General features: G+C 42.4%; 1 protein-coding gene across 1 annotated transcript in view; it reads right to left on the minus strand.

Annotated features, from left to right (window-relative positions):
- PTCHD1 (patched domain containing 1) overlaps positions 1 to 14,812 on the minus strand; it is a 63,743-nt gene that overhangs the window by 16,747 nt on the left and 32,184 nt on the right. The gene's annotated exons all lie outside the window — the stretch shown is intronic.

A 14,812-nucleotide genomic window follows, 5' to 3' on the forward strand; every position in this document is an offset into this window, starting at 1 on the left:
GGCACTCATTTCATCTCTAATGTAAAGAGTTTAAATGTTATAACCTTAGATCAGAAATAGGTAGTAGAGATGGAAAAATGCATTTGACCATGTGTTCCCTGGACCAACAGCATCAGCACAACCTGGGAGCTTGTTAGAAATGAAAATGCTCTCGGGCCTCACACCCCTGATCTGGGAAATAAAAATCTCTGGGGATGGGGCCTAAGAATCTGGTTTTAACAAGTCCTCCAGGTGATTCTGAAACACCTAAAGTTTGAGAAGCGCTGCGTTAAAGACCAGCATTATTTCCACATTTATCTGTGACCCAATTGGTCTGTAAAGTCTAAAAATCTTACATAGGTCTGCTGTTTGTCTTCCTCCTGAAAACATAACTTAAAAAGTGACCTAAGGAGCAATTCTGAGTGCAAAGGCCCTCAGCAAGCTAGTCCCTTAATGGCAGTTTTCAAGGCGGCTAAGTAATGTCATCAGATTCAATCACTGTGCACCATAAAAGACAAGAGGTTCACCTTGGGAACCCTCATATTCTCTGGCTTTCCTTGTCTACATACATGGGAAGGGAGCTGTAACCGTAAGAGGCTGGCTGAGGTACATGGGAACCATGCTAAAGAAGCACAGTGTGATTCATTCTATACACCTCGCCCCGAGTCAAATCTGCTGTGTCCAAGTCCTGTACACCTGCAGTCAAAGTGCATAAGCGAAGCCAAGCACTTATTTAACAGCCCCTGCTGCATGCCAGGCACGGGGCTAGGCCCTTTATACAGATTAACTCATTTAACCCTTACAAGAAGTCTACAGAGTTGATGCAAGCACTGGCCTCATTTTAGAGAGGAAGAACCTGAGACACAGAGAAGTCAAGTTACTTGCCCAAGGTCAAACATATGTAAGAGGCAAAGCTGGGGTACAGCAGGAAGTCTGGCTCCAGAACCTTTGCTCTTAGCCCCTCATTCTATGCCTCTAGGTTGGCGATGCCAGCAGCTGAATGAAGGTTCTTGCCAGTCAAAAATTCCTGTATTTGTGCTTCTTTCTGCCCTAAAAATCACAAGTGCCCAAGTTCAGATATATGAGTACATGTAATCTCCTACACTCCTAAAGTGAGATAAAAAGGCAGTGGTGGTGTTCGTGGGAGTAAGGGACCTAAGTGAGCTACTATTGTGTGTCAGGGTTTCACAACTTAAATCCTCTCAACAATTCATTTTACAGATGAGAAAGCTGAGGCTCAGGGAGGCCATGCAGCTAGGTGGGCTAATTGCCTTTTTTTTTTTTTTTTGACATTTTATTGTGCTTTAAGTGAAAGTTTACATATCCAGTTAGTTTCCCGTTCGGTAGTTCATACACAAGTTGCTCTGTGACATTGGCTGCTTGTTCCTGCAGTGTGTCAGCACTCTCCTCACTTCCACCCTGGGTTCCCTGTTTCCATTCATTTAGTTTCCCTGTCCCTTCTTACCTTCTCATCTTTGCTTTTGGGCAAATACTGCCCTGGCGCAGTGGTTAAGCGTTTGGCTCCTAATCAAAAGGTCAGCAGTTTGGATCTACCAGCTGCTCCTTGGAAACCCTATGGGGCAGTTCTACTCTGTCCTATAGGGTCCCTATGAGTTGGAATCAACTCAACGGCAACGGGGTTATGGTCTTGTATAGTTTATTGTTCTAAGACGCACATTCCTCAGCAGCGTTACTGTCTACCCATTGGGCCTGTCGATTATTTGGCTGAGAGTTGATCTCCGAGAGTGGCTTCAGTTACAAATTAGAAGGGTATCTTAGGGCTGTAGTCTCAGGGGTTCCTCCTGTCTCTATTGACCAGTAAGTCTGGTCTTTTTTTGTAAATTTGAATTTTGTTCTACATTTTTCTCTCACTCTAACCGGGACCTTCTATTGTAAGCCTGGTCAGAGTCGTCAGTAGTGGTAGCCAATCACCATCTAGTTCTTATGGTCTCAGACTAGTGGAGGTTGTGGTTCATGTGGGCCATTAGTCCTTTGGACTAATTGCTTCCTTGAGTCTTTGGTTTTCTTCACTCTCCTTTGCCCCCGAGGTGAAGAGACCAATAGTTGTGTCTTAGGTGCCACTCGGAAGCTTTTAAGACCCCAGCTGCTACTCACCTCAGTAAGATGTAGAACATTATGTTCATGAACTATATGGTGCCAGCTGACCTAGATGTCCCCCAAGGCTATGGTTCTTAGCCTTCAAGCCCAGTATCTCCGTCTCTCGAGGTAAGTAGTTTCCATACTTGTGCCCCCATGTGCTCTATTATATATATGAATATACCTGCAGTAGGTACAAATATGTATGTAGAAATATCCACAACCATATGTATATATACATGGGGGTGTACTCTTGTATGACCTCCCTTGCCTATTTAGCATACATGTCTACCTATGTGTCTACTCATAAATTATTGTTTGTTCTTACTGTTATTGCAGGTTTGCATATGCTATACTATTTACTGTAAAAAAAATTTACTGTAGTCACCCTTTATTTTTACGTACCTCTCAGTGTCTTCCTTTGCCTTGGTCACGTTGTACTGACTTCCCCCATATTGTGTATTGTCTTTCCCTTCACCAAAATTAACTCATGCCTGCTATCTAGTTATTCATAAGGCTTTTCACTGGCTAATTTTTTTCAGAAGTAGACCGCTAGATCCTTCTCCCTAGTCTGTCTTAGTCTGGAAGCTCCGCTGAAACCTGTCCACTACGGGTGACGCTGCTGGTATTCGAATACCGGTGGCATAGCTTCTAGCATCACAGCAACACGTAAGCCCCCACAGTACGACAAACTGACAGGCACTATCTAGTTAGTGATTCTCTTTCCCTTCCCCTGCTGTCCCTGGTAACCATAAAAGGATGTTTCTTTCTGTGTATAAACCTCTTCTTGATTTTTTTGTAATAGTGGCCTCATACAGTATTTGTTCTTTTGTGATTCACTTATTTCACAAAGCATGATGTCCTCCAGATTCATCCAGGTTGTGAGATGTTTTGCAGATTCATCATTATTCTTTATTGTTTCACAGTATTCCATTGTGTGTATGTACCACAGTTTATCCATTCACTCGCTGATCGGCACTTAGGCTGTTTCCATCTTTTTGCTATCGTGAATAATGCTGCAGTGAACGTTTGAGTGTGCACATGTTTGTTCGTGTGACGGCTCTTATTTCTCTAGGATATATTCCTAGAACTGGGATTGCTGGATCTAGCTTTTTAAGGAAGCGCCATACCATTTTCCATAGTGGTTGTATCATTTTACATTCCCACCAGCAGTGTATAAGAGTTTCAATCTCCCCACAACCTTGCCAGCATTTGTTGTTGTTGTTTTTTTTTTTTATCAGTGCCATTTTTGCTAGGGTGAGATCATATCTCATTGTAGTTTCAATTTGCATCTGTCTCAAAACTGACTTGGCAGCAACAGGTTGATTTTTTTTGTTTGTTTGTTTACTGGCTAATTTTTGCAAGCATCTCTTCATGTATTTGTCAGCTGCTTGAATGTCTTCTTTGGTGAAGTGTCTGCTCATATCCTTTGCACATTTTTTAATTGAATTGTCTTTTTGCTGTTGAGGGGTTAAAGTTTTCTATAAATTTTAGAGATCAGACCCTTGTAAGACAGGTCATTACCAAAAAATGTTTCCCAGTGTGTAGATTCTCTTCTTATTCTTTTGGAAAAGTCTTTTGCTGAGCATAGGTATTTAATATTTAGGAGGTCCCAGTTATCTAGTTTATCTTCTGTTTGTGAATTTTTAGTTATGTTTGATAGTCTATTTATGCATACATTAGGGCCCCTACCTTTGTTGCTATGTTATCTTCCATGAACATTTTATAGTTTTAGGTTTTACATTTAGCTCTTTGATCCATTTTGAGTTTTTGTGTGTGGTATGAGGTATGGATCCTGTTTCATTTTTCTGCAAGTGAATATCCAGTTTGGCCAGCACCATTTGTTAAAGAGACTATTTCTTCCCCATTCAATGGACTTCAACCCTTTGTCAAAGATCAGCTGTCCAGAGGTGGACGGATTTATATCTGGGTTCTCAGTTCTGTTCCATTGGTCTATGTGTCTGTTGCTTTACCAGTACCAGGCTGTTTTGACTAGCTTAGCTGTATAGTAAGTTCTGAGATCAGTAAGTGTAAGGTTTCGTACTTTGTTGTTGTTCTTCAGTAATGCTTTATTTATCCAGGGCTTCTTCCCTTTCCATATAAAGATGGAGATTAGTTTTTCCATTTTGTTTAAGAATGTTGTTGGAATTTGGACTGGGGTTGCATTATATCTATAGATCACTTTGGGTAGTACTGACATCTTCCTGTCCATGAGCATGGTATAAAAAAAAAAATATGGTTTTCCCTTTATGTAGGTCTCTTTTGGTTTCTTATAGTAATGTTTTGTAGTTTTCTTTGTATAAGTCTTTTACAGCCCTAGTTAGATTTATTCCTAAGTATTTTATCTTTTGGGGGGCTACTGTAAATGGTATTATTTTCCTGATTTCCTTTTCAGGGTTCTCTGTGTTAGTGTAGGGGAATCCAACTGATTTTTGTATGTTGATCATGTACCCTGCCACTTGGCTGAATTCTTCCATTAGTTCCAGTAACTCTCTTGTGGAGTCTGTGGGATTTTCTATGTATAGGATCACGTTATCTACAAATAGGGATTGTTTTACTTCTTCCTTACCAATCTGGATGCCCTTTATTTCCCTTTCTTGCCTTATTGCTCTAGCTAGGATTTTCAGTACAATACTGAATTAGAGTGGTGATAAAGGGCATCAGTGTCTGGTTCCCATCCTCAAGGGGAATGCTTTCAGTCTCTCTCCATTGAGGATAATGTTGGCTGTTGGTTTTGTATATATGCCCTTAATTACGTTGAGGAATTTCCCTCCTACTCCTATTTTGCTGAGCATTTTTATCAGGAAAAGGTGTTGGATTTTATCAAATGTCTTTTCAGCATCGATTGAGATGATCATGTGGTTCTTTTCCTTAGTTTTATTTGTGTGGTGAATTACGTTGATTTATTTTCTAGTGTTGAACCATCCTTGCATCCCTGGTATGAATTCCACTTGATCATGATGTATTATTATTATCATGATGTTGTTAGGTGCTATTGAGTTGGTTACGACTTACAGTGACCCTATGTCCAACAGAATGAAACACTGCCCGGTCCTGCGCCATCCTCACAATCGTTGTTATGCTTGATCCCATTGTTGCAGCCACTTTGTCAATCCATCTTGTTGAGGGCCTTCCTCTTTTTTGCTGGCCAGCTACTTTACCAAGCATGATGTCCTTCTCCAGGAACTGATCCCTCCTGATAACATGTCCAATTTTGTGGGACATAGTCTTGCCATCCTTGCTTCTAAGGAGCATTCTGGTTGTACCTCTTCCAAGACAGATTTGTTCATTCTTCTGGCAGTCGATGGTATATTCAATATTCTTTGCCAACACCACAATTCAAAGGCGTCTTCCTTATTCATTGTCCAGCTTTCGCATGGAAACATCATTATTCTGATATGCTGTTGAATTCTATTGGCTAGAATTTTGTTTCACTAATGCCTAGGATATTGATGTTTATGTATTCCATTTCATTTTTTATGATTTCCAATTTCCTAGATTCATACTTTGTGCATTTCATGTTCTGATTATTAATTGGTGTTTGCTGCTGTTTCTTCTCATTTTGAATCATGCCACATCAGCAAATGAAGGTCTCAAAAGCTTCACTTCATCCATGTCATTAAGGTCGACTCCACTTTGAGGGGGGAGCTCTTCCCCAGTCGCCTTTTAATGCCTTCCAACGTGAGGGGCTCATCTTCCAGTAATATGGTCTACTATGCTGGGAATGACAATGAAGAGGAATGGCTTTGCATTCATTGTCAAAAAGAACGTTTCAAGATCTAGCCTAAAGTACAATGCTATCAGTGATAGGATAATATCCATATGCCTACAAGGAAGACCAGTAAATACGACTATTACTGAAATGTTTGCACCAACCACTAAAGCCAAAGATAAAGAAATTGAAGATTTTTACAACTTCTGTAGTCTGAAATTGATTGGACATGCAATCAGGATGCATTAATAATTACTGGTGAGTGGAATAAAAAAGTTGGAAACAAAGAATAAGGGGACTGGTAGTTGGAAAATATGGCCTTGGTGAGAGAAACAATGCTGGAGATCACATGATAGAATTTTGCAATTAGCATGACTTCTTCATTGCTAATACCTTTTTTCAACAACACAAACGGTGACTATATACGTGGACCCCACAGGATGGAATACACAGGAATCAAATTGACTACATCTGTTGAAAAAGATGATGGAAAAGCTAAATATCATCAGTCAGAACAAGGCCATGGGCTGACTGCGGAACAGACCATCAATTGCTTAACTCAAGTTCAAGTTGAAGCTGAAGAAAATTATAACAAGTCCACGAGAGCCAAAATATGACCTTGAGTACATCCCATCTGAATTTAGAGACCATCTCAAGAATAGATTTGACGCGTTGAATGCTGATGACCAAAGACCAGATGAGTTGTGGAATGACATAAAGTGCATCATACATGAAGAAAGCAAGAGGTCATTAAAAAGACAGGAAAGAAAGAAAAGACCAAAATGGGTGTCAGAAGAGACTCTGCAACTTGCTCTTGAACATCAAGTAGCTAAAGCAAAGGAAAGAAATGATGAAGTAAAAGAGCTGAAGATTTCAAACGGTGGCTGAAGAAGACAAAGTAAAGTATTATAATGACGTGTGCAAAGACCTAGAGTTAGAAAACCAAAAGGGAAGAACACACTTGGTGTTTCTCAAGCTGTAAGAACTGAAGAAAAAATTCAAGCCTCGAGTTGCAATATTGAAGAATTCTATGGGGAAAATATTAAATGACGCAGGAAGCATCAAAAGAAGATGGAAGGAATACACAGTCTCTATACCAAAAAGAATTGGTCGACATTCATCCATTTTAGGAGATAGCATATGATCAAGAATCAATGTACTGAAGGAAGAGGTCCAAGGTGCTCTGAAGGCATTGGCGAAAAATGAAGCTCCACGAATTGATGAAATACCAGTTGAGATGTCTCAGCAAACGGATGCAGCACAGGAAGTGCTCACTTGTCTATGCCAAGAAATTTGGAAAACAGCTACCTGGCCAACTGACTGGAAGAGATCCATATTTATGCCTATTCCTGTGGTCAGTGGCTAGTAGTGTGAGCATCGGTCTGTGCTCATTGGTCATGCAGGGTAGCTGACAGTGGGCTGGGTGGGTGTTGGCTGCCACCTGTTGTCAGTCCAGTGGTGCAGGAGTGAGCAATGGCACTCATCGAGTGGGCAGGGCTGTGGTTGGGGGTGGGTGACAGATGAGTGGGGGCGTGTGAGGGTGCTGGCCACTGCTCACTGGGTCAATGGGTAGGGGTAAGTGGCAGGCGAGGGGGAATAAGAGTGTGCCCTCTGGTGCTCTCTGAGTTCGTAGGCAGGGGTGGGTGGCTGGCTAGCGGGGGGTGCAAGAGCATGCTTGTCACCACTTACTGGTTCAGAGGGGCAAGTGGCAGATGAGCGGGAGCACGCAGTCACAGCTATTCTGTGGTTTGGAATGGTAGGTGGTGGGTGAGAGGGAATGCGGGAGCATGTTTCCTGACACTCTTCGGGTGCACAGGGGAGGATAGTGGACGGGTCTGGGTAGGGTGGCTGGTATTATGGTCACCAGGTGGGCGGGGTGGCAGGGGTTTGTGGTTTTCCACCGCTAGTGACCTGGAGGCTGAGGGAATGGAGAGCATGCTCCTCTGTTCAGCAGACGTCGGTGCCTGAGCACTTCCCCTTGGCTGCAGCCAGCAAATGGGCCCTGGCACCCACAGAGTGTGAGGAAGGGGGTGGTGCCCAAAGTCTGGTTGGATAGGGGAGCTCCTGCCAACACTCTATGGATCTATTACTTGAGGTGCGCCACCCACCCTAACAGACAGAGACCACTGCTGATGCATATACCTGTCTTTGGGTCCTGGCTCCCTCCCTACTCTGTGGACATCAGGGTCCCTGGAGCTCTCACTCTAGGTCCTGTACTTTCCTTCCTTAGATCCGGATCATGTTCCACTCACCTTGCTTCACTCCAGGCATGTCTAGACAATTTCTCTGTTTCTTATTGGGGATTCTGTGAGGTTGCCTTCCTGTGCTCCTCTCTCCCAGCTCGGGGCTGGCTTTGTCTTAAGATGGTCACGCTGTGCTGGGGTGGCTGGTAGGGCATCTCCACTCCGTATCACACCTTGTTCGTTGCCTTCGTTCAACTTCTTCTTCCAGTCGGTGTTCTATCCAATCATTTATCCTTCCTTTTGATGTTCAGGGTTCCAGGGCTGTCATCTGCATGTTTCACTTGGTTTCTTGCATCTTTGCTGTAGCAGGGTGGCCTGGTATGTCTGACTAAGCCACCATCTTGGCCCTTCCTTCTGTTCTGTCTTTTTAAATAGCATCATACCATTTCAGCTGTAGCTACATGGGTTTACTTTGTTTTTTTTTTTTTTGACTAGGCAGCCACTTATCCTCACTGTGGCTTTGCCTTCTCTGTGTAAAATGTGGTCATCATGCCTATCTTTCAGACTTGGGGTTGAGTGTGAAATAAATGAATGCCTAGCACTGAGTAGGGTCTCACAAAAACATAGATATTGCTGTGTCTCTGATGAACAAAGAACAGTTCATACATAAAGGAAATACAGCTTCACATCCATAGAGTTCCCTTACTATGGCTATGCTATTATAACCTTCTGGGCATCTCTACGACCCTGATCTATTTTCTCTTCAATCTGTCCTATATGGGCTATTTGTTAAGACATTTTGCTGTGCATATTCCAGGGCGAGTGGGACATTTTATTATGCTTTTTGAAAATGTCTGAGGGCACCAGCCGTTAAAGCCTTTTAGTTAGCACACAGCATGAGTTGTTAATCCTAATTCTCAGTGCCACCCTTTCCCACATCTCATTATGGACACCAACCCTCAGGTTCAGAAAACGCTTTATTACATTTGGCTGAAATGTTTTGAGTTCTTTCATTCAGGTAGATAGAGATATATTCATATATCTATATATATGAATGAATGAACACACTTGGTCTCCCAGAAATAACTAGAAAACTATTTTCACAGAAATCTTACCATATGCTAAATTTTTGTTTCAATGTTCTGGGATTAATGATGAGCAAAATGTCTTCAATGGATTTAAGCTGTGAAAGTGTACTTTCATCCATTCTTTGTAACATGGCCCAGTAAATTTTGATTAAAAGAACACCTAACTACAAAAAAAAAAAATTCCAAAGTAGAAAAGGTTATTTTGGAGGAGAGAGGAACTAAGAGAAATTGAAAGACAAGGGAGGATTTTGATAAAAGCTAAAAGACTTTGGGGAAAGATTCAGAATAGGCTAGAAAAGGAGTGGTATTGAAAGCATGCATATGTGTAATATTTAGTGTATTGTTTGTTCCCATGAACAGCATAATAAATCTCCCTTAGAGTGATTACTAAATATGTCAAGAGAAAAAATTGCCAAATAAGATGGTGTTAAGCCACAGGGCTAAACCCAATTATAGCAAGGGGATATTTTCCATCCATTCTCTGAGACTGCCATGCCCTGCTGGGTGGGGAGTTGTAAACTAGTGATCTGCCAACTGTGCAGATCTATTGCTTTGACCCCTGGGACCATACACCAAAGAAAATGGATTCCACATTAACCCCGGTACTGGCAGACCACAGAAGGGAAGTTTGGAAAATGAGAACCTTACTGAAGTTTGAGAGAGAAGATTTCTGAAGTCTCAGCAACAGAGCTGCTATGAAATGCAGCTGCTTTGAATTTCCGATGGAGTGGTGGGTAGAACATGTGTCACTCTTGCTTTGAGTGGCAGGGAGATGCAGAGTGACAAAGCAGCCAAAGAGGGGATGTTGGCTGAGGTCACCCACCTGGCAGGGGAGTATGTGGGTTCTGTCATGGGACAAGAGATAGGAGGATAAGAGGCATGGAAAAGGAAACTCAAGATCCTCTTCCATGGCTTCCGAAACGGTTCAGTTTTGACCTTTGACTCTTATGACTACACATCAAAGCACAAGTGTATACACGACCTACTCTTGGGCATCCACGTGGCCACAGACACACTGCACGTGTTTCTTGCCATCTACTAATTCACTTTCCTAAAGAGGCCCACTCTGGAACAGTAGGAGAATTAGTAGGTATTCTCAACTGTGGTCCCAGATATATTCGCCAGGGAAAAAGGAAACCAGAAATTGTAGATGGTTTCAGATCATCCACAAAATGGACAACCTAAATCCACACAAGCTTATTACTGAGCTAGGTAAGAGACTGTCTTTTCAGGAAAGTAAAGGAAGGATAAATGGTACAAAACCATGGTCCTGACCCTTAATGTAGTCTGAATCTATCATGTTAATCAACATATAATCCATGTTTCTGTAACTATGTGTAGATTCTACACTCAACTCACATTCAGTAAGTACTCATCAAATTACTGTACTGTCAATACTAGGCTATTTCCCTCTGAATTTAGCTCACACATGGAAAATCACTTAAGAGATAAAATGTCCCAAACAAAGGAAAAATCTTAACAGTAAACAATGCCAAGTGCTTCATACCAGTAAAGCCCAATCCGATGCCAATTCCAATAACAATATTTTTGATTATTATTGTATTTTCTGCCAAAGAGGCCAGAACTAAAGCTAAAGTGAGATTCATTCTAAGGTTCTGAATATACAGTTTCAATCGTTAGCGTCTTTGTTCTTGTCATCCTTCATGTTAACAATGATAATAATAGTAACTACTCAACTAAATGCTTTCTGTACAGTTTTTAAAAATTTATTTAATAAGGCTCTATGGAAATGGCTAAATTATTATCCCCATCTTACAGGTGGAGCAACTGAGGCCTAGAGAGTTTCCATAAGCCAAAAACCAAATCTGTTGCTGTCAAGTTGATTTCAACTCATGGTGACCTCATGAATTACAGAGTAAAACTATGCTCCATAGGATTTTCTTGGCTGTAATCTTTGGAAGAAGATTGCCAGGTCTTCCTTCTGTGGCACCACTGGGTGGGTTCGAACCGCCAACCTTTAGGTTAGTAGACGAGCACAAACTGTTTATGCCACCCAGCAACCTATAAAACCAGCTGCCGTTGAGTCAATTCTAACTCATAGCGACTCTACAGGACAGAGTAGAACTGCTCCATAGGGTTTCCAAGGAGTGCCTGGTGGATTCCAACTGCCGATCTTTTGGTTAGCAGCCAAATGCTTAATCACTGCACCACTAGGGCTCCATAAGCTCAGGTAAAATGACCCAGTAAGTAAAAGGCAGATGCAGGATTCTAACTCAGGCCTCACTCCACAGGGGGCACTTGGGCCTAAGCAAACACAACTTCAGGCATGAGGATGCTTTGGGGAAGAATGAAGAATTTGTCGCCTACGTGGTTCAAATGACGGGTGGTAGATACGAATGAGTTGTTGGGCTGCCATACTTGGCTATCTGGGGTCCAACAAGAGAGACTCATAAATAATCCAGACAGTTTAACCTCATCTTTAGAAGGCAACACAGCATGGCAATATTAATAGGTAATGAAGGGAATGTGTTTTGAGTTTACTAACTTTTCTTATTCTCTGTCCAGCCTCTACAGTTGCCAAATAAAACTTTTCAAAGACAGGCTTACCAAGAAAAAAGCCCGTGGAATTTGGCAATAAGTTGTGGTTTAAATCTAGCTTCTGCTCCTACTTAGGAGTGTCAGAGACCCTAGGAATATCACTCTACTTCTTCAGGTCTCAGAAAAAAAAGGGAGTTGGTCTAGCTAATCTTTAAAGACAGACCCTTCTAGTTCTAATACTACATAATCTTAAAATAAGTGACATCCACAAACTATACAATCAAATCCCTAGTAAAAGTTAACTTCATAAATATCAATTTGAGATGTATTGTAGCTGCTTGAGGTATACTTTTCCAACACTTTGAAGTTCTTTTTAGGGCAATGACAAATCTGCTAGTAGTTGAAACCCAGAAAGGAAACCATAGGGTAGAGAAAATAGATTAACTGGGGGGGGGGGGGGGTTGGGGGGGGAGATTCCCTTCTCTGAGTGATTTCCCATTCTGGGGAGGCACTGGCTTTTATAATCCCCTTCTGCCAGAGCCTGGGACAAAGCCAGTGTGGGCTGCCGGTCACGACAGGCCAGAGTCTAATTTCCTCTCTGACTCTCCTTGGCACACTCAGATCTTCCTCAGAAGACAGCAGGGACACCTTGTAGAGGAAAGTACAGAAGGGTTCTGGGAGGAAGGAAGTGTTTGTTCCCGAGCAGTGATTAACAAAATACCTGTGGGTTTGAAGGATCTTTTCCAATACCTTTCAGCTATTTTTGTTTTTTCATTTAAAAAGGGGAGAATGAAGGCAGAGTAATTAACACCCTGTGGGAGCAGCCCTCAAGGAGTCCAGGTGGCGCAGTGGTTAAAATGCTCAGCTGTAATGGAAAGGTCGACAGTTCGAACCTGCCATCTTCTCCATGGAAGATGTGGCAGTCTGCTTCTGTAAAGATTTACAGCCTTGGAAACCCTATGGGGCAGTTCTACTCTGTCCTATAGGGTCGCTATGATTTGGACTCGATGGCAGTGGGTTTGGGTTTTAGGGGTCGGGTGCAGCCCTCGAACAGTCCCCCAGCAAACTCATCGTGTGAGGGAAGACTTGGAGGAGATGTGGGTTCTATAGTTGCCCAGTTTCCCGGTGGGATAGAGCTCCAGTTGTCCTCAGTAGGAGTTAATGCAATGATGTTCACTTTAGTGGCTGCCTTTCCTTCTGTCTTGCTTCCCCACCCTGCTCCTGCACCTCACAAATAACTTGCATGCATTAAAAAAATTTTTTTAAGGAGGTGATTGTTGTCTCATCTTCCTAACCTATATCATTTGCCCCCAAATATCACCTTCACAGTGACACCAAATCAAAATTGCTTAAGAAATGCTTTCAAGGAATATGTGGTTTTCACCCCCAAATGAAATCTTTTTTTGACTGGAACCCTCCAAACCCTAGGTCTTGCTCTGGGTCTATATTCTGCAACTGTAAATGGGTAGGTAGTGACTGGCAAGGTATCTACACCCAGGACACAAGAAAACACCTTGAGGTGGATGGATCTGGTCTTTGCAGTTCATAAATTACACTAGCTCCCTCGGTGTTATGTTCTGTCTTTGCATGATCTCACTCTCACCCACTCCCTTTCCTATTCTTTTAATAGAAATGCATTACATCAGAACACCAGAAGTCGCAAGTTGGGGATTGTTACTGTGATTCATTTGTAGTGCAGCCAAAAGCAAGTTAGTCATCCCTTAATAAGTGAACAGAAATATCATTCTGCCTTTGAAACATTACATTTTCGGAAGACACCAAGTTGAAGCTGTGGATATAGCCAAACAAGTGACTACCTATCCATGTGCTTCCTCAGCATGAGTGTGGTGGTGGTGGGGGGGGGGGGTTGTCATGCTGACCTGCACCAGTGACAAATGACAAATGGTACCTTTGTCTATATTGCAATGCCATTGCAGGTCTGGGAGAGTGAAATGCCTGTTTCACTCCTTGCTTTATTGTGTGTGTGGGGGGGGGGAGGGAACACTCTTATTGCAGGTGTTGATACTAAAAAGCAGCCAAGACAGCCCCATATTGTAATTTCCCAAACAGTCTGAGTTTATCTTTGCAGCCTTGGCTGAAAAAATAAAGCAGCTTTGGATTTGAGGCAAATAAATTTGAGAAAGAAACAAAAGTGGTAATGACAAAGGAAAATAAAACTCTCATTGCAACTTTTGCCTGATTTCACGTTGGTCTAGATGAGAAAGACGATACTATAAACTGCAGGTCCAATAATCTCTTTATTTCCATTGTCTGGGAGAAAATTTCACTTGGTCTTGATTATCAAAACACAAACACAAAATCCTTGATACTGTGATGAGGCCTGGAAATCGATAAAGTGAAACTTTCTGATTAGAGTGGTTATTTAAAATTCCTGCCATTTTCACTTGACCTTCATGTTCAGGCTTAAACACTGGTTAAGCAAGTTTGTGGGTATGACTGGCTGCTCGCTGAAATGGGAGAATGTTAAAGCACGTTGGCTAAGTGGCAAAGGAAAGTCCCAAGGAACCAAATGCACAGGCAACAGGAAACAGCCATTCTGAGATTTGGTCAGGAGACCATGAATTACTCTACCAAGGACAGGGGCCCTGGTGGCACAGTGATAAAGAGCTCAGGCTGCTAACCAAAAGGCCAGCAGTTCAAATCCACCAGCTGCTCCTTGGAAACCCTATGGGGCAGTTCTCCTCTGTCCTACAGGATTGCTGTGAGTCGGAATCGACTCGATGGCAATGGGTTTGGTTTGGTTTTTGGTTTGAAGGACATCCAGAGGAACCCTGGTGGTACAGTGGTTAAAGCACTTGGCTGTTAACTGAACAGCTGGTGGTTCAAACCCTCCAGCCACTCCATGGGACAAAGATGTGGCAGTCTGCTTCCTTAAAGATTACAGCCTGGGAAACCCTATGGGGCAGTTCTACTCTGTCCTATAAGGTCACTGTGAGTTGGAATTGATTCCACAGCAGTGAGTTTTGTGGGAAGGACAGCCAGGTCTAGAGAACACTGTAGTCCTGAGTGGGAAGAGCACTGGATTAGGAGTCAGAAAGCTTCAACTTAAGTTCTGGTTCTGGGTCTTGATGGCCACATGAGTTAGAGATAAATAAAAAATAAACCTTTAAAAATATATATCATGCCACTTTGCTGTTCTAAATCCTCCAATGGTTCCCCATCATGCTCAGAATAAAAATCCAAGCCCTGACTGTGGCCAACGAGGCTGTACCTTACCTGGCCCCTGCTTACCT

The sequence above is a fragment of the Elephas maximus genome, chromosome X, assembly GCF_024166365.1.
Source record: "Elephas maximus indicus isolate mEleMax1 chromosome X, mEleMax1 primary haplotype, whole genome shotgun sequence".
In the NCBI taxonomy this organism is placed as follows: Eukaryota; Metazoa; Chordata; class Mammalia; order Proboscidea; family Elephantidae; genus Elephas; species Elephas maximus.